Source organism: Idiotropiscis lumnitzeri, chromosome 9 (assembly GCF_059441095.1).
Source record: "Idiotropiscis lumnitzeri isolate Australia: NSW breed Sydney's pygmy pipehorse chromosome 9, RoL_Ilum_1.0, whole genome shotgun sequence".
Taxonomy (NCBI): domain Eukaryota; kingdom Metazoa; phylum Chordata; class Actinopteri; order Syngnathiformes; family Syngnathidae; genus Idiotropiscis; species Idiotropiscis lumnitzeri.
Window position 1 is genome coordinate 6,497,312 of NC_142399.1, and position 13,928 is coordinate 6,511,239.

Sequence of the window (13,928 nt, forward strand, 5' to 3'; positions counted from 1 at the left end):
ATTCGGAAATTTATTTTTGATGTTCTCCACCGTTTGGATAAAAATTTGATATCCTGTTGCCCACGGCATGAAAAATAACAGCCATGATTATTTTTGAGACTTTCATTATTTCAAGAATGTGTTGGAAACACAGACAGTTTTTGAAACGTTTTCAAGCTACTACGAAAAATACATTTATGGCATTTACAGTTTCAAGATTCTCACCGTAGGTGCTATTTTCCTTCAACACAAAATAGTAAAATCATTTTAGTAGAGACAGTCAGAGCGGTTCCATGCTGGCAATGGAGACTTTTCTGAAACCGCGAGTGATGCTTGCATCCAGAATAAATAAATAAATAAATAAAGTTCAAGTGTTGTTATAGCTACTGATGGAGGGTAAAAAAAAAGTCTCTCTGCAGTCAGGTTGATGGAAAAGCTGCAAAAGGCAATTCTGAACGTGAGAATGTGCAGAGCCCTCGTGGTCGTCGTCGTAGCGCTCAGCAAACATCGTAAATCTGGCCGCGCTTTCTGTTTACGTTGCGCTGACCTTGCGGTGCTCTCTGGGCCCAGCTTGCCGTGATCCTCCAAACTGTTGACGTACGTGCACGTGCTAGCTTGCGCTCACGTACAAGCAGACGCTCAACTTCAGAGTAAATAGGTCCATATTTCAAATTTCGACTGGAAGTCATCAACGTAGTCATCATAACGTTATGTTAAAGTGTTTTGTTCTTTGGTTCCCATTTTTTGCCTCCGTTATTATTTTATTTATTTATTATTTATTTATTTATGTGTTTTTATTTGTCACATTTTTGTCATTTTTGCCTTGTATTTTTATTTTTTTATAGTCACATTTTTCAAATTTTATTTGAAAAAAATGTTGCATTGCATTTTTAAAAAATTAGTAAATGTAACATTTTTTTTTTATTGCAGTCCTCCCTCACAACATTTACGAGAAAAATTGTAATTTATTCATTTTCCAACAAGGTCCAAGCTATTGCATCTACCATAATTACGATTTTTCACGCAAAATTTTTTTTACAATTCATTAAATTATTATAGATAAGTAAACTTGCAAAATTTTGTGGCAATTCGCAAAAACATGCTATAATTTGTTTTCTATTTGAACTGCAATTTTACAGTGCATTCAGTTACTAGACATTGTATCCTCGTCTGAAACTCACCCAATTTAGGCAGAATTTGAAAACAAAAAAATCGTGCCATAATTAGTAGAAACGTTTTACTTGGCAAAACATACTCCAAAGACAGGCGGGTCCAAAGTAACCCAACTTGGAAAAAAACAAAGGGCCGATTCTCTAATTGGGTCAACTTGACCCGACTTAGCAAATCGGTCCTTTCTGACCAAACTGTTATAAGAGTGTATACCACAGTCATTACCATGTAATTACTGTATTTCAAATTATTACAAGTTGTAGTGTTTCAAAGAGTTACTGGAGTAGCTCTACTAAAAAGTAATGGATAAATTTATATAACACTTTGCACTTTTTTGCGGGATATACAACTAAAGATTCTCCAGAGTACACATGTAAGGAAGTGTCTTGTATCCATCTATGCAGCAGACACATCTGAGGGACTATTATGTTTTTTGGAATAATAACGACAGGGGGACACACAACCTCTTGTTGTAATAAACCACACACACAAAAACACACTCACACACACACTTGCACACACAGGGTCGCGCACACCTCAGTGCCGTCCAAAATGCCGTAAAAATTTACGGGCTGAACATTCCTGCGGGGTCAAGCAATTTATCAAATGCTGCACATTCTGGTTTCAATTACACAGGCCATTGTTGAGCGCGCTCGTTTTTAGCAGGTTGATTCGGCCCAGTTGGTCCGGTTGCCCCACACTCGGAACCGACGGGGTCCACCGGCCGCCATCTTCCCATCCTCCTCTGAAAGTCACTCTTGTTATTTTGTCTTTGCGATTCTGATCTCATCCCCCTTCCTTTCTTTCGCTCTCTGTGGTAGAGTGGTGATAAATCCGCATTTTATTGCCGGAGAATTCCTCTCTCGCTGCAGGGCTGACAGCTCCCCACCGCGGGGGATGCGGCCGGGTCCAAACCCGATCACCTCCCCATCCTCCATCACTCCATCCCTGCCTCCATCTGGCCCTGATTAGGGGGAGAGAGTGGAAGGGTGGCAGGGCGTGGCCGAGTGGAGGAGGAGGATGCGCGCACAACATGTTGCTATGGAGGAGGAGAGAAAACGAAGGACAAGGTGAGGACAAGCGCGGTCGCATTGGGAGGTCCGGATGAATGATACTAGCATTGGATGGAGCTTTTAAAGTGGAAGTGACACGCGGGGTGTAAAAAAGAAAAAGAAAAAAAAATAGACCGTGACAAATACGTAAACACTGACACTCGCCTACTTTGCTTTTAAGAACGAGAGATCAAAAGCAGCGACAGCTATGACGGAGAAATCATGCGATGCTCTCGCGAGAAAAAAAGGATGACAACAGTCGCACGGAATTAGACCATTCTGAAAGAGAGAGGCGTGAAACCGCAAACGATGACTTGGGAAGTTTGAAGGAGACGGTTTGCTAGCGGAACAAAATGAAAATCATAAATGTTCTTTTCTTTGGTGTAAACTGGAATACATTTTATGATCTTTGCAATGAAATTAAAATGATCACTGTAAAGCCTCCAATGAAAGCTCTGAAAATAAACTAATTGTACAGTTCTGTTAAATAAAAAAAAAAGCTTATTTTATTTTATTATTATTTATTTTTGGTTCTATTTACGAAAGTGCAACATCAAAAGTTTGTCTTCTTTTTAGGAAATGATTGATGCGGACGTTCTATTGAATAATAATGAGAAGAATGTTTTCTTTTTCAATAGTTGGCCTTTTTTTTTTTTTTGGAAGTGAGAATGGCAAACGACACCCCCTGGGCACATATAGACGGCGGCAACCATTCACACCAAATTCATATTGTCACTGAGTGGCAATTGAACCCCGACTGATTTACTAACAGCGCTTAACTTCTTTGTACACTTGGATGACAGTGATTAAATATAATGCTGATGATGACAGACTGTGCAAAACGTATTTCAATTAGTACACCGCAAAAAAAAAATTATATCAATTGGAAGACTACATAATAAATGTAATTTCATCAAAAAGCTCGGAACTAAACAACTCAAGCCGGCTGTTGAAAATAACATTCCCCATCACAAAAGGAGTCAACTACATCTTTACGGCTTGTACTGTACACAACGGTGACATCTTTATAAGCAAAGTCACCAGAAAAATAAAAATCAATATCATAAAGTGTGGAGTGTGCCTCTGCTGCTGCGTGTTGTGCATTGCCTCTGTCGCCGCCAAAGATGAGTTGGTAAAATAAAGATGATCAAACCGGGCTGCCAGAAACACTTTCGATTAAATGTTCACGACGTGTGAAAGGTTAGCAGACGTGAGCTTGCCTTCGCTAATTCTGTCGTACAGCTGACACGTGATAATGACCTCATTTGGATCCAGGGTGTGTATGTGTGCATGTGTGTGCGTGTGCATGTGTGTGCGTGTGCTGGCAGCCATCGTGTGCCATGCCGGCCAGCGTAATAAACACGAGTGCTTTGGACAAGCTGGTCCCGCACATCAAATGCGACATAATGTACTTTGGCAGCCTCAGCTCCATATTTATGCCGTAAACTGCGTGGTCAATTCAAATAGCATAAAAATGATTGTGTGACCAAATTCTTTTTTTTTTTTCTACAGAGAGGTATATATATCCACAGGCAATAATATTAATAGAAATAATTTGCTTTAAGTTCAAACGGTGGCAATTATAAAAAAAAAAAAAAAAAAGATTCTTAACTACTTGTGCAATGATTAGGGTAACATGTTGAGCATTCTTAACTGTCACTGTTAAGAAAAATGCAAAAACATGTTTCATGACAAAAGTGTAATGTGACGCATGTCATTTAAAAAATATATTTTATTGTTACACAAAGTGCAAAAAAGCGCATGTTTTGCTTGAAAAAAGATGTTAAAATTAGTCAACTTCTGTTACGTATAAAACATAAAATGTTAAATATTTCATGCACGTTTAAAAAGAATTTAACCAACGCTTATAGCAAAACAGTGCAGAGCAACTCCAACAAAAAGATGGTGAAGGAGTAATAACGCTCATGTTTGAACAACGCTATTGTTCGTAAAAAGGTCGAGCTTCCCTGAGACATAAAGCTGCTCATTTCAGCTTTAAATATTATTCAATTCTTCACGTAAGAGTAAATAGAAGTGAAGCACCGTTTAAAGCAAAATGTCATGTCACCACGACGTGTGCCGGGAAAAAGCTAAAGCAAAAGAAAATTGCCAAACTAAGCAAAAGAGTCATTTCTGGCATTCAAAGAAAATAGTTTAAGAAAAATAGTAAACCACTGTGAACAACAAAAATCGTTGCTGCTCCGTGTAGTACAAGCGTTGCAAGAAAGCCAAAGAAAAAAGCAAAATGGTAGCAAAACATTTTGCGCGACCTTTGTTGAGTTTTCTATTGAGGCGAACGCTTCCGATCTCGGGGGCGTGTTACCAACTGTCACGATTTACCTGACAATTTCTTGTATTTAAATGGCAACTCTCTCATCTAATTGAGAGTCGCTAAGAAAAAAAAACAAAAAGAAAAAAAACATAGTATGATCTCTATTCATTATTACACGTCCATTTATCTGCGAGAGGAGACGCGACGGGGGGGCCGGGGGGGTGGTGGGTGTATAACTCGGAGGAATAACAATACCATTAAAAAGCCTGCGCGGCAAGTATCAATCATGCTTGCCGTTAATGTCCCTCCAAGCCTATTCACGCGGCCCCCCTCTCCTTCCTTAATGTCCACCCATCTGTGTGTGTGTGTGCGTGTGTGTGTGTGTGTTACATTCAAAGCCCTCTAATCAACAATCGCCGCATCTGGGCCAGATAATGAATGGCATTGTTTATCACCTCACTCCTGCGCGAGGTGATAAATGCGACTAATGCCGTCATCTGAATGGGAAATGAGAGCGCTGCTTTTCTTCTATTTTTTTTTTTTTTAAATCTCAAGGAATGATCGTGTTAATAACGTTTTTGCCGTGAAGATGATGATGATGATGATGATGATGATGTTATCAGTCGGCCCGTCACGGCAATAAAAGCGACGGGCATGGCAAATGAGTTTATGGAGCAATTGAGTTTGATTTAGTGGGTAAATGATGACAAATTTTACAAATATCCGACAAGAACAACCCTAAAGATGTCTAACTGAATGAGGGTGGTGTTTATTTTTGGGTTACGGGGCGTACGATGCTGTGAGTCGAGGGGTAATACCACACAAAAACTGCCAAAGCGTAGCTATTTTGTCCTATTAACCCATTCCCGTATCAGGTTGAAGACTGTTATTGGATAGTCAATATTTCCATTTCAATTTGACTGGGGAGGTGTTGAGAAAACAATACAATTCTCTCTTAGGCAAAAATGGTCACTGACTTTTACGTTTATATCCTTCCAACCCCAAATTCCAAAAAACAGTCTCTAAATTTGAAAAAAATAAAAATAAAAAAATCAAACTAAAAATCTTTCATAGTAGACAAATTTGTGTTTATTTTATAAGCCTATAAAAGCAGAATAATAAGAGATCCTGCCAGGAAAGAGATCAAAAAAAAAATAAAAAAATCTCGATTCAATTTTAACATTTTATCCCAGTGGAATAGCAGGGGCTCCGTGTCAGAACTCTGCGGGACGCCTCAGTGGAATACAGACACAAGCAGCTCTCTCGACAGTTTTTAAGTAGTCCCTCCTGGCCCTTTAACTGAGAAATAAGCCACCGTACCCCAACCCCCCCCCCCCTCCTCCTCTGTATCAGTATCAGCCACAATCATTGATAAAGACAAGCTTTCTGATAGCTTCTCCACAAGTGATTCGCCGGCCATTTAAGCTCCTTATGATGGACATGTGTGTCGGGAGACAACAAGACGGCTTACACGGCGGCAACCAAGTCACATTTATGCGTCTTAAAGATTAAAATTGATCAGTACAAGTTTACATTATATTTTAAGTGCCAGCTTTCTCCTAATTTAATGATAAAATATTGCTTTGAGCTCTGCGCTAAGCGCCAACAATTTGCAGAGTGAATGATAGACATTTTTCTCCGCGTCTACTTTTGAATTTAATTATAAACACATATCACACTTGTTAGAAGGCTGTTGGGAGGAAAATCCTCTGAAAGATGAAGCAACTGTGTGTGAGGGACAAATGCTTTTTTTTTTTAAATAAGAAAATATACATATTGCGACACACTGGTATGTTGATGCAATTTTGGTCCACATCAGAAGGCCCAAGAATCCCTATATCGTTTTTTTTTTTTTTTAAACAAATCTGTAGGGAGTTTGTTTTCCAAAAAATCTATCTATTAAAATATTATAGAAGCATGAAAAAGTATACTTGAGCATGGAAACGGGACAGCCGTTTTAGGCTTCAAAATTAGGACCAATATTACTGGAAGCTACTCTAACATTATGCAGAGCGTGAAATTGACACTGCCCTTAAATAAAGAAAAATAATAAAACATTACTTTATCATTTAATTAAAACGTATTGCACAACAAACCAGCCTTAGAGATTAAATGCAATTCAATTGAATTTTAGAGTAAAATAAACTTCAGTGTGAATGTGTACTACAATTTAAGAAGCATTGATGTAGATATATGGATATCATAGATATGATTCAATATGGTAGAGGCCGTAGATAGATGGATGTTCAACTGCATGTAAAAAGTGGCCTCCTTGTGCAAAACGAACAGTGAAGCCTGCTCAAATTTGATCAATGTCGCTTGTAAAGTGCTTCATGATGGTTTTAATTTAAGGCTCAGACACTCAGAAGACGCTGCCTTAACTCTTCTGTCCCATCACTGCCACCCCACCCCCTTTCCTCCTTCCTCCCTCCCTCCGCCTCCTCTTCCACGCCAGCTGGGCTTCGGCTGGCTGATGCCGGGTCCCGCTAGGTGCCACTGACAGCTGAATTATCCCACAGGCCGCGACGCTTGATTATCAGCGGAGAAGTCATCAGGGTGTCCCGCCGCCTCGCACCCACAGCCTGTCGACCCCACCACCACCACCACCACCACACCTCCCCTGTGTCACCCCTCGTCAAGACCGGGGCGCCTCCTCTTGACAGGTAATCTCAACAATAACAATTACCGCCATTACTGGTGTCATACACAAGTGGCGCACCCGCAACAAAAGGCCTTTCTAATTCAGCGTGCAGACACCAACAGGTAACAAGGTATCAGCGCAGAAGGGATGCACGCAAGGGGCACTGCCAAGGTAAATTGAAATGCAAATAAGAGGGGAATTTATGGCATTGGGGTAGGGTTTCCCATGCTTTTACAGCACAGATAAGACATTTTGGTCCCTGAATGTACTAAAATAAGTACAAAGAACCAAACATGACAAAATGTGTTGAATGCATTTCAAATTCCTATTTAAAGGCTTAAAACAAAACATAGAAAAATAGCTTTGCATGGATAAATGTTGATGTTGTGACATTAAATTGTTAAAAAAAATAAAACTACACAACTCCTCCACTACGTTAACTTGGATAACAAGTGATGAAGGGTGATGGTGTCAAATGGGTTTTAAAAAGACACACAAAATAGGTTATCGTGCCATTTCCCACCCTGTTTAAGCCACTCACCCCCTTAACATGCTGACATACGGTGCACCCACTACACACCCTATAAAAAAAAAAAAAAAGGAAGTAAAATCACATTTTATTTTGAGGCAAGACATGACTACTGCAAGATAAACGCTGAATTGAATTTTTGTTGTTGTTGGAGATGAATATAAAAGGTACTGTGTTTTTTTCTAATATTAAAACAGTTTGTTGCGGTGGCGCCTTTGTTTGGAATAAGTAGCAAAAATTACATGTAAAAAAAATAAAATAACATGCAGATGACGCTTGAGTATGTGCAACAAAAAAAAGCAACAATAAATATATCACAAAATGTCTTGTGAATTAATGTTATGAATAAAATAGCTGAACTGTATTTCCCAAACCTTATATGCCAGGCCAAAAAAGAAAAGAAATCCAGACAAAACCCAATTAAAAACTACAAAAACAACATGAAAACACACAAAAACCAAATAAAATAAGCAGATAACCAAAAAGCTATAGTGTTTTCGGTCTGGGTTTATATTTTTCTACTCAGTTGTTTGTTTTTTATGGTTAAACATATTTTAAAGGAATTTCATTTTGTGAAAAATTACTTTTAAAATGATCTACTATAAAAGGTGACATCATATCCATTATTGGCAATCCCTGCTTTGTGAGCAGTTTACTGGAGATAATTCAAATTGACTGCAAGGTTTTAGGAAAGCTTGCGTTATATACAACACTGTTGTCATTATTGATGATGCCATTTGATCAGAGAATCTCATCGAGTCGGTGTACTTTTATATTTTTTTTTTACGAGGCGACTGAAAATCACAGGAGAAAGGGATGACAAGTGAGGGCATCAAATAATAAATATCTTAAGGGAAAGCTAATTGAGAACACAAAAGAGATGACAATTCTTGCGAAATAAAAACCCCGCAATAAATACCAAATTACTCATAAGAAATGTGTCCATTTACGATTTGCTCGTAATTTTCGTCACTGGGCCAAGTGCGTTTTGCCACGCACGCGTCCACGTTTGACTTCTAAATACTCCGCTTTAATTCGGCACGTAAATAAAACCCGAATCAGGCAAGCGTGGTGGAGAGGAAACGCAAAGTAAACAAGGCACGCGGCGTCAACTTGTCAAAGGAGAGCGATCCTAATGAGAAGACGAGGGCTTCAATTAACACGCGTCACAGTCCACACCATCACATGTCACTCGAATTCTGCTTCCGAACAAACAAAACACTCGGACCTACTTTGCTGGAGGACGGTCTCGATGTGAGAAGGAATCCGAACACAACTGCTACCCCAGCAGGATCATTATCTGTTGGCTCTTTGTTTTTTTCTTCTCTCCTTTACTTCACGACGTTTTTAGTCGCAGCCATATTTTTGTGCACCGTCTTTTGTAATCCGGCCAGAAAATAATAATAATAAAGGATCATACTCTAGTTCTGTATGTAGTGAAAAGCACAAAGGTGCCTAATTTCGTTTAAATAAATAAATAAATAAATAAAAGATGGAACGATTTCAACATCAGACAAAATAAAACCCTAAAAAGCAAGATAGTGATTCGTGTCGAACGTTGAAATTAAAATTCGCACTTATCTAGAGAAATGAGCCAAACAACAACGTTATATTGAAGTATTATTTTTAATACTAAATAATAAACACAATGTAGGATTTGAAATGTTGACAATGTTAAATGTAAAGCAGGAATGTTGAGATCATAGTAAGTCTATTTTTCACCGTGTCTAAAAATGTACATGAAATAAAAAACACACAATTATTTTGAATTGTCAAATCACTTTGAAATTACGACAATTCGTTGTGCACAAACATATATAACAACATTTAACAAATAGGCCACAAGAAAAATGAAAATATTTTTTTCCACAAATGTAATTTTTATTTTTATTTGAGAAAAAAAAACAGTTTATAACACTTAGGTAAAAAAAAAAACATAGAAAACAAACTCACTTCTGTAGTCGTTACGTTATCTCGTGTGAAAATAAAAAGGCGGCAAATTGAAATCAAGAAAATCTACCTAGCAACATAATTTTTCTGCTCACACACAGGCCGAAAGAAACATTTTGGTCTTAATGTTGGCGTTCTCCTGACCTGAGCTGCTCGTCTTCCTCGGGAGCTCGGCCGGCATTTTTCTGGCCTTGCCGCCTGTCAGGGATCCTTTTTTTTTTAATCTTACGCATATCATTTACATACGTTTTCAGCACCCTGACGAGGCCTGGCTTGTCACATCCACGCTGCTGCTGGACTGCTAGATGCTCCGCGGACGAATTGCGGCTGGCGGAAACAAAAGGCCGAGGAGAAGTGCGGCGAAGGGAGAGAGGGAGGATAAATGAGCCCTCTGTGTAACCCCCTCCCCACTCGACAAGCAGCCTGGCTCTATACGTGACTCTTGAACCAGGCTGCGTTTTGTGTTAAGCAGCACCCTCTCATGACAGATCTGCGGCGGGGTCGGCGGTCAAAGTTGAGGACCGGGTCGTCGAAGGGTTGTGGGGGGCGAGGGGACGGGGGTTGTTGTACTCTGCAAACTCTCCACCCGCATGCCTTCCTTCAACCCCCCCCCCCCCCTTCCCCAAGTTTCTTTTTCTTTCTGGCATTACGTCACTCAACAGCCCCCCAAAACAAAGCACAGCGCCAAATGTTTACTTATTTGCAGACATTTTTCTCGCGGCCGTTAAAAGCTCGGCGAAAAGCAATAATTCACACGCCGACTCGATGTAAACACGTAGTCGAAGCTGGGAGAAGAAGAGCTTGGTCTCGCTAAGGCTAGGCTCAACACTTTGGAAGTTGTTTGCATTTAAAAGCTTGACTGCTGAGTTGACGACAGACGATACCGCAAATTTGATGTCATTCCAAGTCGCGGGTGTCTCCGATGTTTTACAAAATTTGGTTACAGGCAAAAAATAGGACCCTTCATATGATCGTCATTCCAGCGTGTCAATATAATCGTAAATTGACACAGCAATTTTCAACACTTGAACAAGTATGTATACAGTGCTTATCTGAAAATGATGATTCTCTGGTGGCTAATTAGCGATACCACACATTTCCTAACATGAGAATCATTAAAGCTTACCAATATAATCACTCAAACACGGTATCAACACACAATATCACTTTTTTTCCGAAAAGAGTCTCTAAATGCATTAGGCTGGAGCAGAAAATGTTGACGCTTTGTTTAATCAGCATGGCCGCTCATTTCAAATTGTCCGGCAAATGGATGAGACCGAACCAAAATCAACAAAATCATGGAGACTGAACAAAAACATGTGTCAAGGAAAACTTTGTTTAATGTGCGTGACTGCTTGGCTCAAAATGAGCTCATCATAAACGATACCAAACAATAATTTATTGATACGAAACCAAGTGGAGTTGATTTTGGAATTACGATATATGTGTAATATATCTCTTAGTTAATAATTACAGCTTGCAAATTTAATTATTGAGAAAAGTTGTACCGCAGTATCTCTTCACAACATATGATATCAAATGGAAATAGATTCTGGTACAGCCAAAGCTGATACCTCACAAAAAAAAAAAAAAAAAAAAAAAAAGAAAAAGAAAAAGAAAAAAAAAATGTTGCGGTTTGTGAAGCCAGTTTGTCAATCGGCCGCCCATTCCAAAGTCCGGTAAATAAAATCACTTGCCAAAATAAAACTAAGACATCATAAAATCATCTTGCGAAAAAGAAGATTGGCATTAGACATCCCATTTCATCATTAAAAGTCGTAAATATTTATTATGCACTTCATCTTATCGATTCTTTTGAAAGCACAAAAGTTATGGGAAAAAATACACGTTTGACTTGTGGATTGTAAGGAATGTACACAATTTATTTTTACACTCGTTCAAATAGGTACTGTGGTTCCACACGCACGAAAACACACCAACAAACACTTTGTTTGATATAAACAAAGGCGGAGACAAACCACATGAAGCGGAACACCGCCGACCACAAGCAGAAAGACGGAGGGAACGTGTGATGGAGTTGGACTTGAGGATCAAACAATAAACAGTCCATTAAGTGTGCGGTGGTAGTGGGGGAGGAGGTGGGGAAACAAGGGGTGTGGGGGTGGCAGGAGTGCGCGGGGGGAGGGGGGGGGGGCTCCTATCTGGATTGGGGGGGCAGCGCAGGAATGATGGGAGTTTATTTAAAGCACAGTGACCCCGTGGCCGATGGCTGCCTCAGTGCAGGGATGAATAAAACTTTAATGGCTCATAAAACACCGCGACTCCCCCCACCCCCGCCCCCCACCCACACACCCCTTTCTGCGCAACTTTGCTGCATTTATTCCCGCCGGCCAATCGGATGGCTCGGCTCTCCAAACAGCAGCGGTGAGAGAGAGAGAGGAGTGATGGAGGAGGTGTGGGAGAAGTTGATAGTGGAAACTTTGGGGTAGTACGCCTGTTAGTGTTCAACTTGAGTCGGTGGAATAAGCCACACGCTGCTTTTTGAACGTGTGTAACTATGAAATAATACCGTCACGGTCCACAAGCAACTGTTGTTTGGATTGTAAAAATTATAGTTCTAGAAACCAATAGCAAAGTTAATTTTATCTTTAGGTTATAAAACTTTCTGTGGTTATGCTTCCATAGGCCTCATTACTAGCAGAAGTTATATTCGCAATAGCCGCGTTGATAGTGGTGGAGGATTATGTATCATTGGTTGAAGCTCCCGCAGTTCCATTTTTATGTGACGTGAGCCTCGAGTCATCAAGTGTAACAGAAACAGAATATTTAATAATAAGTCCTCTTTTACAGGCAGAATCACTGTGATATGACGCTAATGCTAATGCTAAGCTAAGCTAAATGGCTCACGATACTTAATACTGGGCAACACCAGAACAAGAGAAGGCTACCCGTTTTTTCTCTGTGTATATAACCTTTCCACGAGGTTATCAGTGATAAGTTAAAGGTGATGATCACCACAGAAGTAAAAAAAAAAAAAAAAAACAACTCACTGGCACTCAACCTAAAGTTAGCTACAGGTTTTGTTTTTTCTAATCATTAAAAACACAAAGTCGTTACTTCCCCTGAAGTACAAAGTTCTCTGATAACAAAAGTTTCTTCTTCACAAATGTAATAAAAACAAACAAACAAAATATTCATTTGTCAGTCTTTCACCAAGGCTTAGATAACAAAGCAAAATGAGCATAAAAATATACCAACACATGTTAGATAAAAATAAAATTGCATAAAACCATTTTTGGCATGTAACTGTAGAGTTCCTGTTTAAAACCAGATAGGAAAAACGAAAGAGAGCACTTAGACAAGAAGTAAGGACAAGGAAGACTGGAAGTCAAGAGAAAAATGTAGCGAGAGGAGGAAGCGAGCGATGTGCACCATTCCTCTCCTGCTAAGCTTTCACACGTTTGTGGAAATCACACACAACCTTTCCACCTCTTTTGACAGAAAACTGTGAAGGTCCAACGTGTCGGCAGTGGTCAAACCAAACTGGTGTGAAGAGAAGAGGGGCAGAGGCCACGTTTGCGCAAACCGGCCGGGTACGGCCAGAACCGCTCTGGACAGATAAAAAAGATGTGGAGATGTAGAGGGTTGGTCAAATGTTTTTACTGACACGCGATTACTGTCAACTACTGTACACTGTCATGACCAGAAGGCGCACTTAACATTCAATCCATAAGACATACATATACGTTTTAAAAAATGTAGTCCCCGCCTCCCAAAGACGTATTTATACGTCTTAGCCTTTTTGCGTCATAATTCCGTGTTTTTATGGCATCAGAACACAATATTCTGTTGGCTTCGCAAAATCAGCCAAAATCCAGAAAAACGCTGGAATTGAGTGGTTTCCTTGAGTAAAGATTTGCGGTATTAAATGAGTTAAAAGTCTTAAATTTTCTCCAAATTGGCAAAAGCCCGCATCAATTCTGAGCTGCCGCAATGCTACGAGACTGACTCTGAAAAAAAAAAAAAAATAAATATATATATATATATATTATATATATATATATATATATATATATATATATATATTATGCTATGATTCACCCAATAGCATAATTGCAAAAGTTATTTTTAACTTAAATTCACAATTAAAAAAAAAACAACTTGCTTGCTAAATATTTTTAGTTTCTTTGTTTTGTTTTTTTTGCTTACCAAAATCACAAATATGACTCTGGCTACTATGCTAATAGGCTAACGACATGTGCCTTTACAATAAATGTCACGTCATTATCCTAATAGCATAGCTGCTAAAGTAATATTTTTATTAACATAAATAAATAAAATGTTAATAATTAAACAATCTGTGCACAATCATTT

The 13,928-nt window shown here is 39.2% G+C and overlaps 1 long non-coding RNA gene across 1 annotated transcript; it reads right to left on the bottom strand.

Annotated features, from left to right (window-relative positions):
- Positions 1-1,202: 1,202 nt before the first annotated feature.
- On the bottom strand, positions 1,203-9,027 carry LOC148330009 (uncharacterized). Its single transcript, XR_015845134.1, has 2 exons — positions 8,876-9,027; positions 1,203-2,188 (listed from the first exon to the last, which is right to left on the bottom strand). It is a non-coding gene; the product is annotated as an uncharacterized LOC148330009 (long non-coding RNA).
- Between the last annotated feature and the right edge of the window lie 4,901 nt (positions 9,028-13,928).